The 12,573-nt window shown below is 44.6% G+C and overlaps 1 long non-coding RNA gene across 1 annotated transcript; it reads left to right on the forward strand.

Moving 5' to 3' along the window:
- The first annotated feature begins 1,500 nt into the window (after positions 1 to 1,500).
- LOC148121229 (uncharacterized) lies at positions 1,501 to 10,718 on the forward strand. Its single transcript, XR_015738618.1, has 3 exons — positions 1,501 to 7,754; positions 8,682 to 8,734; positions 10,152 to 10,718. It is a non-coding gene; the product is annotated as an uncharacterized LOC148121229 (long non-coding RNA).
- The last annotated feature ends 1,855 nt before the right edge of the window (positions 10,719 to 12,573 follow it).

Raw genomic sequence — 12,573 nt, forward strand, 5'->3', positions numbered from 1 at the left:
CACCCATAAAGTCTCACCAGTATGACAGCCCAAGCACGAGCTAAGTAAGGATGACACCAATGAGCATGCCAAACTGTTGGGAGAAAAGCCCCTGAGGCCTGACCCCTATGCCTACAGTTGGTCTTCCCCAAAGAAGAGCACATCAACTTGCTGTCTAGTGCCAAATGGTCAGCCCTGAAGACGTAATTCAGGTGCATTATATGAACTGAACAGATTATATTTAGAAATACATATGTGGGCCGGAGAGATGGTTCCGAGGTTAAGAGCACTGGCTGCTTTTCCAGAGGACCCAGGTTCAAATCCCAGCACCCATATAGTAGCTCACAACTGTCTGTAACTCCTGTTCTAGGGGATCCAGCACCCTCACACAGATGTACATGCAGGCAAAACACCAATGTACATAAAGTACAAATAAATAATTAAAAATAAATATGTATGTATATCCATACATGCTTGGAATAACACTGAAAAAGAGGCCATGAATTTGAAGAAGAGTGGGGAGGGATATATGGGAGGATTTAGAGGGAATAAATAGAAAGGAGAAATGTTGCAATTAAATACTAGTCTCAAAAAATAAAATAAAATAAGATAAAATAAAGGAAAAGAACCTGGGATTGCATACACCAGCAATCCCAGGACTCAGGCCACTGAGACAGGAAGACTGAGAGTTCAAGGTTAATCTGGAATATGTAGCGAGGCTGAGGCAAGCCTGAGTGAGTCTCTTAGAAAGTCAGCAAGCATATGAACAAACCAGTGTGTATTATATGAAAGTAGAGGGAGTTGCATAGGAGAGGAGGCAGGGAAGCAATCCAAAGGGAAGGGAGAGAGGGCAACCAGAGGGAGTAATGAATGAGAAAAAAAGACAAAGTACTGCATGTTTTCCTCTCTCTAGGCTATGGTGTCAAATATATGCATAAATAAGCATATATGTAATAAGCAAATATGTGCAAATATATACATTAAAAAGCATACAATGAATGTGTGTGTGTGTGTGTGTGTGTGTGTGTGTGTGTGTGTGAGACATGAGAACATAAGGAGGCTTCATGAGGGAGAAAGGGAACCAGTAGAAAGGAGAGGGAGAAAGAAGTGGTGGGACTAAACACGGGCAAAGGACAATGATCTCTCTCTTTCTTTCTCTCTCTCTCACTCTGTCATGATGGCTGGTGGTGGGAGTGCACGCTTTCAATCCCAATCCTCGGGAGGCGGAGGCAGAGGTAGGTGGATCTCTGTGAGTTTGAGGCCAGCCTAGTCTACAAGAGCTAGTTCCAGGCAGCTAGGGCTTTTACACAGAGACACCCTGTTTTGAAAAAACAAACAAACAAACAAACACACAAAAAAACCCAAAAAACCCCAAAAACCAAAAAAAGGGGGTGTCATGATGAAACTCATTACTTTGTATGTAAAATTTTAAAATTCGTTAGAATCAAGAGGTAAATGTTTCATCCCTATTTCTAAAATAACTCAGCCCAGTCCCTCCTTTCTTTTTGTGCTAGGTGATTCCAGAAGCAGCACCGGGAAGGGAGCCCCTCTGGGAAATCCTCCTGGGCTCTGCCGGAGAGAAAGGCAGGAAGGTGTGTCCTGCCACCCTCAGGCGTCTCACTGCTTGCAAACATGCAAATGCCCAGGACAGAAGACCCGAATCTCTCTTCCTGTGGGCCGCACAGAAGAAAAGCCACTCCAATTGCCACATCTCAGGGAAGTGATGTTTACTGTCTTGGTTTATTTTTGGTTTGAGTCTTTCTATATATTTATGTGATTTTTTTAAAAAAAAAAATACCAAAATGGAAAGACCTGATTGATTTCCAGAGTAGGAATCACGATATTTCTGTTCTAGTTTTTTTTTCAAATCTTGTGGCTAATCATATTGGAGACAAAATTTAAAAAGCAGATATAGGACATGTCAGCCTCCTCAATGTCCGTTAACTTTTCCCACATGGACTTATGTTCTAGTTATCAGGTGGTTTAACATACAATCCAATGTTAACATGTATGTTAACATACAATCCATCTCTATAAAAACGGGTCCACAAAGAATGCTTCACCCTATCATATGGAAATCTCTGTGAATATAAAACTTACATATGTGGTATGACTAAACCAAGAAAAATTTTATTGCTAAAAAAAAAAGGATTAAAGAAAAAAGACTTGTATCACTAAAAAAACTTGGACACATGCATATGACACTCTAGATATAATTTCTGCCCATGAAAAGTCATCTTAAAGCAGGTGCTGTTACATTTGATAGATTCCATTTCAACCACAGCATTTAGAAATTTCAGGTATTTGGAAGGTCAATGGGGATGGCCAGAAATACTATTGGTGGTGGTTTAATTTTAACATAGATTGACCCAACTGTAAGGGAATAGGGCTGCTAACACCCATTCTCATTTAGAGAGGTGTTTGGCACAGCTCTGAACTCGGAAAACCATATAGGATTACTCCCAGCAGGATTCTGCAGTCTGGGAGATGTTTGACAGCGATTTCTTCAGGTAACAAGATTGGCCGGTGGTTTTCTAGCAGGGTTTTTGCATTACTTTGCTGCTATTTTTGTTGTTATTAATTTTAATTCACCCAGATTTGTAAGTGAATGATGGGCCTTCTCTCTTCTTTTACCAACTGTTTAAGACTGGAAGGTACATATATCATCACTTCCTGTTTGCCCTATATCTACATTAGCAAGAAACCAAGAGAAATATACAAATAAAAGATATCTATTTATTTAACATCTTTCTCAGGCCATAATGAACAATACATAGCAACTCAAATGTTGGTGAACGGATTGGTGTAACATGAGGGGTCGACTTGTTGGGGTATCTGTTCCGCCCAGTACCCCACAGCTGGCAAGTCACAAAGAAAATCACACACAGGACTCCATAAGACTATAAACTGATTGGCCCATTAGCTCAGTCTTCTTATTAACTAATTCTTACATCTTACAGTAACCCATAATTCTTGTCTGTGTTTGCCATGTGGCTCAGTACGTTTTCCAGCGGGGCAGGTTACATCTTGCTTCTCTGTGGTCTGGGCAGGAATGGCGGAGGGAGCTTCCTCCTCCCTAGCCTTCTCCTATTCTCATTGCCCCGCCTCTACTTCCTGTCTGGTTGACCCACCTATACTTCCTGCCTGACCAATCAGTGTTTTATTTAAAATATGATTGACAGAATACAGACAATTCTCCCACACCAGATTGGAACACAGAAGAGTTCAGAAAGACTGAGCACAGTGCCAGTTGCAGAGAAAACACATGTCTATATTAACTTGAGCCCTTAACTACTGAGAGAATTATCTCTTTTCTGTAGTACACAAGCTAATGTGTATCAATGCTTTGGAGCTTCCTCAGGTATAGGATATAGGGATGCTCAGCCTAACAAAAAGGCTCCCATCCTAGAAAACGTGAGAATTTCAGTTCTGTTGGTTTCTTGAGTGATGAATGTAGATAGAAATCCTATGTGTTTGAGCGGGGTTGAAGGAAATCTGAAAGCTGAATTGTAACCTGGCTCCACCCTCTCTGTGACCTCACACAAGTGAGTTCAGGTCTTGTGCTCTTCATCTCCCAACTTCTAGGTTCGACTGTGCCAAGGCCTTGGCGATTCTGCAAAGTAACCAGGAGGGAATGGGAGGGGTGGGGAAGGTGAGTACCTGGTTAGGGCGGAGCCTCTGCACAAGCCTTGTGATGGCTCTTACTGGTGGGGCTTCATGGTCAGGATCATCTCTCACATATTTATACATGTTCTCCTGCCTTCTGGAAATCCGCAGTCTCCACGGAATATTACAGAAAGGGTCATCGACACAGAGGTTTACGAAAATAGCTGGGGCCTATTTATAAACCACAGGAAATGGTCCTTGCTCAGGATACAGTCAGAGTAAGGAATCTGAAAACTGGAAAGACTGTGGATCATCCATATGTTTTCTCTATGTACTGTTTCCCAAGCTGACCCGGGCATTCATCAACTTCTACTTTTGGTCCTACGGCTGCCCCAGGTCTTCAAATCCTCTTCTCCTTAAGGCTCAGTTTCCACTGTTGAGAGAGTTGAAACTTCTGTACCTTTTCAGCATACGCCTACCATCTCAGGGCTCTCCCTTCTCTCCCCCTCTTCCCTCCTTTCCTGCCCCCCTCCCCACCAAACCATGAGTCACTTTCAGTCCACAACACGTCACTGAATGCTGAACTGATTTCTGCCTTACACTGTTCTAGCCCTTTGGCTCTGAATACAGTTGGATTTCCTCTGGAGTTTCTGAAGATTCCAAAACTGTAAACTCCTCGAAGAGGTGTCCTTCATAACAGTGATGAAGCACATGGATATCACTGGCCATTGCTGGTGAGGGATGGTAGTTTTCAGATGATCTATAGCCAGAGTAAAGTAGACCACAGAGAGCCAGCATGCAGCACATACTACAGCCTGGGTCACGGTGGTTGAGTTTTAGGTCAGACACACTGGTATTGTAAGCTGGACCCTACTTTCTACCTTTCTCCCTGAGAAGGCTCTGGAGCACCCTTGGGACTCACCCTTTCTTCCCTACCTTGTTGACCAACCAGCATTCTCAGGCTTCCTACCCAGAACATAACCAGTACACAGTTTGTTAGTCAGGTTTCTGCTGCTAAAAGGTACCTGAGATAAATGTCTTCAGAGGTATACATTTTTATTTCAGCTCACGGTTGCTGGGGTTTCAGCTCATGGTCACCTGGCTCCCTTGTTCTGAGGCCCGTGGTAAGACGGCACATCATGATGTGGATGGGTATGCATGATGGGACAGAGATGCTCAGCTCATGATAGTTGGTACCACAGAGCAGAGACTGGAATCACAGTATCTCCTTCAAGGGCACAACCCCGTCAGCCTAACTTCCTTCCATTAGGTCCCATCTCCTAGGGGTTCTATAGTTGCTCAGGTTGGTGAGCAAGCTTCTAGCAAATGGTCTTCAGAGGACATTCCAGAGTCAAGCTAGCACTGAGTCTCTGCATTCCATTCCCTTGAGACTTAATCATTAATGTATCTGAGCTGGGCTAACATTACACACCCTCCCTCAAATTTGAGCACGGTGACCCCGCCGAGGGCCGTAGGATCCACAACCAATTAGAATTGAATTTGTTTCATTTTGGAACCATCCTTTTGATCACATATTTCTCCCTCTGCGGCCTCCGTACAGAGGGGTGCATACATGATTGAAATCCTGAAAGTGTCTAATATTATTTCCAACTAACAGAGACAAATTCCTTCCTGACAAGCAAAACTCTTTCCACTTTCAATTAATTGCAAGGAAGTGGAGTTTCCATTGCTGTGATTAAACACTATGACCTAAAGCAGTGTGGGAAGGAAAGGGTTAACTTTATCTTACACTTCTGCATCATAGTCCATCACTGAGGGAAGTCAGGGAAGAAAGCTGGAGGCAGGGACTGAAGCAGAGGCCATGGCCGGCGGGGTGGGGGGTGCTGCTTACTGGCTTGTTCCCCTCGGTTTGCCTAGCCTGCATTCTTACACCTGCACCTGGTTGCACTGCTCACAGTACACCGGGCCCTCCTGTGTCAATCATTAATCCAGACAATGCCCCCACAGGCTTGCTACAAGTCAGTCTGGTTGAGGCGTTTCTCAATGGAGATTTCTTCTTCTCCTCAAATGGCTCTAGCTGCTTCCAGTTGGCAGAAAAACTCACCAGCACAGAGTACAGGCAGAAGATGCACACCCCAGAGCCGCAGGGGCAGTGAAGAGTGCCTCTACCAGACTGGTCTCAGAAAACCATCTAAAATGGGGCTGTGCCAATCTGGAGTCCTTAACCCAAGCAACATATACACATTTTATAATGAATACATTGATCGATGGGTTTAATTCATTTCCCATCATTCCACAAGATAGGCTAGAAATGTTGATTAAGTGAATAAAGGAATTAATTTTTTTTTTGTTAGTTGTTTTGCCCTTTTTTTCCTTTAAGTTGGCTCTAACTCCCAGGGCTTTCTTATGTAACAAAAAAGTCAAGCAAAGGCCAGGTCTTAGTTCTGCTTGCACCGGGCAGACAGCCTGCATGATTGCAAGTGCTGGAACTTGGAGGCTCTTTGTTCCTTGAGGATTATCATGTAATTTCCCCTCAGTGTTAAGCCTTTTTCTGTGTAGAAAATGACTCTCTTTGGGCAAGTCAGTGGAAAGTCTAGTCCATTTTTGATGCTCAGCAAGGGTTAAATAAATCTTAATGACTTATGGTAAGAATTCTGAATATGGTGGCAAGAATCCTCAAACCTATTCTCCTGGTTTGTAAGTCACCCAACATGTCCGTGTCCCTCTGCACATCTGTAACATGTGGGGGTTGATACTGTAGGATCTTTGACATCCTCTCCAGCTCATAATTTTGCCAGCTTCATAATAAATCCTGGTTGACTTTTAGGCACTAGTTTGAAATCTATAAACCAGATAAGTTATTCTAGAAATGAATGCATTGGCATCCCTTGACAAGCACTTTCGGCAAGCCAGCATACTCTATCACAGTCTTTTAATGGCTTGTTTCCAGGATCCCGTTAGGACCCATATAAACTCATCTTATAGCACTTTGCTCTCCTTCCATCAGTTACGTACAACATACTGATCAGTTCTGATAGACACTGAGAGAGAGCAAGACGGCCAGCACCACACTACGTGGACACCACCCTTTCCTGGCATCGCGGCCTGGGCTCTCTTCTCCCTGATATCTTGTTCTCACCTTTTGTTTTCTTTAACTGTGTAGTTGAGGATGATCTTGAATTCCTGATTCTTCTGCCTGTGCCTCCAAGTGCTGGGATCACAGGCGTGTACCCCCATGCCTGGCTTCTTTCTACTCTCTCCTGCTTTTTAAGGTTCATTTTTACTTTGTTTTGTGTGGGGCTGTGTGGATGAGTGCAAGTGGATATGTGGAGGTCAGAGGACAGCTTGCAGGCCTCCCCTCCCACCAAGTGGTTTCTGGGATTGAACACAGGCCTCCAGGTTTGGTGGCTGGTGCCTTTACCTGCTGGGTCATTTCTCAGCTCTCTTTCTATTCTTTTGAATCTGTGCCAGCTGGAAGTGAAAATCGCTGCCCCATCATCATTTGAGCTTGACTTTTTAAACTCTGAATGAGGTGGAGTATATTTTCGTATATCTATTTCCTGTTTTTTGTTCCCTTTCCTGAACTCTCTGGATCTTTCGTATATTTTCCTATAGTGTGATCTTCCCCTTATTGGTTCCTCAGACTCACTTTAATATTATAGAAATTATACACTTTTTTTCTATGATGGAAATTATTATTTTATCCAATTAGCCGAAGCCCAAACATCTTTTGAGACATGTTTTAAAGAATATCATGGGAAGAGCCGCGTTCAGACCTGCTCTTTGACTCTCCCACATAGGAAACTGGACCGGAGCACCTGCTGGATTTCAGCATCCTTGCAACAGTAAAGGCTGTTATGTTCTTAAATGTACTTTCCTCACGGATGGCTTCTCAGTGGCAGCCATGTCAGACTCACAGCAATCCCAAGAAACCTTCCCAAAGTTCCTTTGGTTTTTATTTTGTGTTGTGTTCTTTTCTCACAGTTGGATTTTGTCATTACTGCTCATCTGACCAAAATAGTTGGCTTCTGACCTGGAGAGATGGATCAGCAGTTAATAGCACTGGCTGCTCTTGCAGAGGACCTAGGTTCAGCTCCCAGCCCCCACAGAGTGCCCCAGAGCTCTCTGTAAATCCATCTGCAGGGGATCCAAAGCCCTCTTCTGGCCTACATGGGTATCAGACAAGCATGTGATATGCAGACATACATGTAGGTAAAGCAATCATAAACATAAAATAAAATGAAATACATCTTCTTAAAAGGGTAGTTGACTCCAGAGATTCATGTATTTGGTTATAGTGAATTATGTTCAGCAATTTTTACATGATGCTCCTTAATCATTTATCCTGGTTAACTGGATGTGCTGGCTCTCTGCCTGGTACAAAGATTAAAGATTAGTAACTGAATGTACAAGGTACATTCCCACCAGTTCAAGCTATGTCACATGTTTTAGCTTTCTCCTCTCCTCCAAGTGCTGCCCTCGCTCCTCAGGCCCAAATGTGATGCAGTCCTTCCTTACTATTGACCACTCTACAGACACAAACAGGAGGAAAAGGCCTTTGATAGTTTTGATACCCTGAGTCATATTCGTGAGAAAACTACAACACATTGTTTCTGATAATAAAGCATTTTCATATGTTGCCTTGAGAGAATTATATTTCCTCAGACTTTGATTTCATTTATGTCCATGTTCTATAAGAGTGCAAATAAGGTAACCATACACAGCTATGCCAAACATAGCCAAGATATGGGAAGTAGAGAAACAAACACAACCAAAAATATAATACAAAGGATAACATCAGAGATAGGTTAAGTCTTTCTAAGCCAATGAATTATCTCAGGTCTTTAAAGTTGGACTACCCAAGCATAAATGTATACTAAAGCAAAAAAAAAAAATACTTGTGATATTTGTTTTTTATATTTTGCCATGAGATAGGGCCTCAAACTCACTACAAAGCCTTTGAAATCCCATTCCTTCTGCCTTCTGCCTCCCATGTGCTAGAATTATAGGTGTGGAACACCCTGCCCAGATCATGTAGTGTATTTGTAGAAGGACACAGAACTGCCAGTGTACAGCCGTCGTATGATACAGAAACACTGATCTTGTTCCACTCTTAGCGTTCCCTCCTTCTGCAGATTTCCCCCGGAGCAGACACTCAATGGACTAGAAACACCACCCCCACTTCCAGGTGAGCAGGTCTAAGATTCCCTGATTTGGTCTCCCGAGTGCTGTAATTATAGGGGTATACCTTATGCCTAGCTCCCTCTAATTTTCAAGTGCACATAGTAGATCCGCTTCAAGGCTGTTATGAAGCGAGCTACTCTGACTTGGTTGAGACAGAGACATCCATTTCCACTTAATTTGCTAAGATACAGCCGAAATATTCCAATAAGCGAAAACAGGAAACAGCTATGCAAACACGCAAAGGTACATCTAGGGTGGAGCCCAAACTGTCCCTTCACGGGGCATAGACTAACAGGACCTTCCATCTCTTCTGAGCAGAGAAGACATGACACAGAATGCGGTGTATCGTGCCGCGGACACACTTGTTTAAAGTGGGTCTCATGGCTGAAACACACTGGCGGTCATGCCGTATGGTAACTGTCCCGCTTCTCCATATTCATAAACAGAGAGTTTAGAAAATAGTTCAGCTATTTCAGAGGCACACCCAGAAGTTACCACACTCTGCCCCACACCCTGGACTCACACACTCACCCTGTGCTACCCAGAACACAGCATGCCAGTTCGCGCTGACTTGATTGTACCGCTAGTATATCCAACCTAGCCCAAACGCTGTGTGAGGGCATCCCCAAATCTGCGAAATCTCTGTTAGCTGGAGATTTTGGCTGAGTCTTCACAGTCAGATTGTTCCTCCCAACCCCCAGGCATACAGAACCACCACACTCCTCATTCTTCCGATTCTAGTGCTTTTGCTTTTCCTACTTCACAGAGGAATTTAAATAGCTCAGATGTTTAACTCTTGAAAAAAAAAACAGTTACCAGTCACACACAGCAGCTACTTCCTTTAAGAAATGTCAGAAAGATGCTCATGATTTATTGCCGGGCTTGGGTAGCACAATGTGAAAACCAACCCACATACTTATGTTCCCCACCAAGTAGGACCTTAGAAAAGAGCATGCGGGTTGGAACGGTGCCATTCCTATAGCATATAAACCACGTGTGCATTCAGAAGCTACAGATTCAAACGTGGCTAGGCATCATTTCATGACCGGCCCCGGAGCACAAGGCTGTTGGCAGTAAGCGGAAGGGAACTCTAATATAAAAGCTTGATTAGAAACTGGGGTTTGATTGCAGTTGCTCGTGTACAAACAGCCTGAAGACAGTCATGCAGCTAAGCTTGTGGAGGCAATCCCTAACGTCCTGCATCCTGCATGGGAGCACAGGCTGGACAGCACTGGCTGGAGCAAGGGTCTTCTGAGACAAGAGGGATAGTAGAAGGAGCCGTCAGTCCTGAGAACCGCACGCTGGTGTCAGAAACTGCACAGGGAGACTTTCGCTTTCCTTAGCTCAGGGCTTCCTTAACAGTATTTAAAGCGAAAATATCTTAGAATGATGTAATATCGCACGCTCTTCTTATTCATCAGCACAACTGAGGAACAGAAGGCTTCTGAGCCGAAATGTGTCTACGGAACAGAGATGGAGGAGTAGCCTGCCTGCAGTGGGTTCTCAAGGAGACCCTGCTGCTGCTGTAGGTGAGGATATGGAGGCTTGATGCCTATCAGTTGGCCAATGCTCCCCTTCTGGGGTCTAAGTTGCACACAGTGAACCCCAGAAATGGACTTCTTGGTGCTGAGCAGAAACTAGAGTTAACCCTCAGAGACAAAATTGTGCAGTAGAAAGAACTATCCTTGCTTAAAGGCTCAGACCACTTCAGATATTTCCAGAATTAGCATTTCAAGTTAATTCTCAAACCCAGTTCAGTCCTAAAAGGCTGCCTAGCATGGCTGTAGAAAATCCCGTGCAGAAACTCCTTGGGCCTCAGGATAGGAGCCAGTAGCCCTCCCCAGTTCCTCAGTTGCTTCCACCGCTGAGTCCCTGACCAGAGAAGTAAGATTTTTTTTTTTCTGCACCTTTCTGAGTGGATCTCAAAGCCTTTTGCAGACGAGAATGGAGGTTATCCCAGGACAGAACTCTTAGTTTATATTCATCGGATTGCACTTGGCCGAAGTGACTGTGGCAGCTGGAAGCGGGACCAGGCCTCATGCTTCCTGGGAAGGCCAGGGTTGATTTGTAATCACAGGATGAGCCTGGATCTCAGGCTCCAACACGGCAGTGGTGGCCTTGCTGGGACCTCAGCACTGCGTACGCTGTTTCCTTTAGTCGGCTCGGGGTCTTGAGCTCCGGGAAGAGGGCTGTAACAGCCAACATGTACAGTTTATTGTGTGCCAGATGCCGCCAGAAGGCTATTGCATTATTGATAGCAACACTTGGAGACAGATGCCGTTAGAGTCCTTCCATCTGACAGACGAGAGGCTGAGGCACCAAGAAGTCCTTGCCCAAGGGCACAAGACAGTAATTACAGTTAGCTTAAATGCTTGTGATAGTGTTATTGTGATTTTTCTCAGTTTGCAGACAGGAAAACGAAGGGGGTTTCAGATATTCCAGTATTTACCCAAGTTCACACGGTGTGAACATTTGGGGTCTCAGCCAAGGCCGTAGTCCATAAGCATAAATATACAAAAGATACATATGAAGCTAATATTTAAATGTGTCCTAACTTTCTACATCGACAGATAAACTTTTGTAACTGCTCGGAAGTCCAATTCGAAAGAATTTTCAGATCGCTCAATATCAACCATAAAGAGGCAGTAAACCAGGAGAGTCAGGCCTCAGCCCTGGCCTAGTTGACTTCTTTCCTGGATCTTGCTTTTACGTACTGCGGCAGTAGTATCCACTGTGCACATGGTCTCTGCAAACCCTCGGCCATCCCTGAATCCAGAGGACACACACATCTTTGGGGATATGAATTTAGGAAGCAACAGGCTCATTGTCACCACACAGGGAACTCTGGTCTCTGGCTTGAACCCTGAGTCTTGAAGGGGAGACGTGAGCTACAGGGTGATGTTCCTTATGTGACTCTATTTCAAGTCTTCACGGGGGTCAGGGTGGTGGGGGCCCCAGGGGAATCAAAATGAAGAGCCTCCTCAGAGGGAATGGGGCGAGGGTACAGGCTTTTCTCATCTGCCGAGTTCAGCATCCTTGCTCCGGAGAACGCCTTCACCATCACCCCGTCTGAGCCGCTGCCCCTAGTTTTCAAGGGATCGAAAGTGAGTGAGACCATGGAAAGTCAGGGCTCTAAAAGTAGGGGGCAGGGTGTGCGAGGGGAGGGAGGCTGTGAGATTTCCCTTCTCCCACCCACACACTTCCTCTTTCCCACTGGGTCCGCCTGGGCTGCACAAACACTGTCAGAACAGATCCAAGTTAGGCTCGGGCCACACCCTTTCCTTGTTTACAGACACAAAGGGAGAAGAGAATAGGAGCCGACCTGAAATGATACTTTCAAGAGCCGTTAATTCTTTAACCTTGGAAATGAAGACATTTTAAAAATGAACTGGCCCAGAGCAAAGCCCCCTCCCTTTTTTTCCCAAAAAATTTTAGGGCAGTGAGGGGGCCTGACAGCGTGGCCAGACTCTGTCTCTGAAGCCACTTCCTGGCACCTGGCATGGGCTAGTCACATGGATTTAGGAGAGATCCTGTCAATTTGTCCAGGTTTCTAAATTTAGTTTCCATACATAAATACAATTTCCTGTGTTATCTATCATAATTAAAATGTTCCATGGGCTTAATTTTGTGTTTGTTGGTGTTCAGATGTCATTATTCACAGTGGCAGGCTTCCATTCGCAAAGAGCCAAATCAACACTCCCACTGACCCACACCCTCAAAGCCCCCAGCGTTCATTGCTAAGGAACGGGGGCACTGACCGTGCATTGGGGCAGTGCTGGGGCCTCTGTATCCGGTCCCACTAAACTCCCAACTCATTCTCTCCTCCTCAGATGCCACTTCTGT

Source organism: Myodes glareolus, chromosome 8 (assembly GCF_982192425.1).
Source record: "Myodes glareolus chromosome 8, mMyoGla1.1, whole genome shotgun sequence".
Lineage (NCBI taxonomy): Eukaryota > Metazoa > Chordata > Mammalia > Rodentia > Cricetidae > Myodes > Myodes glareolus.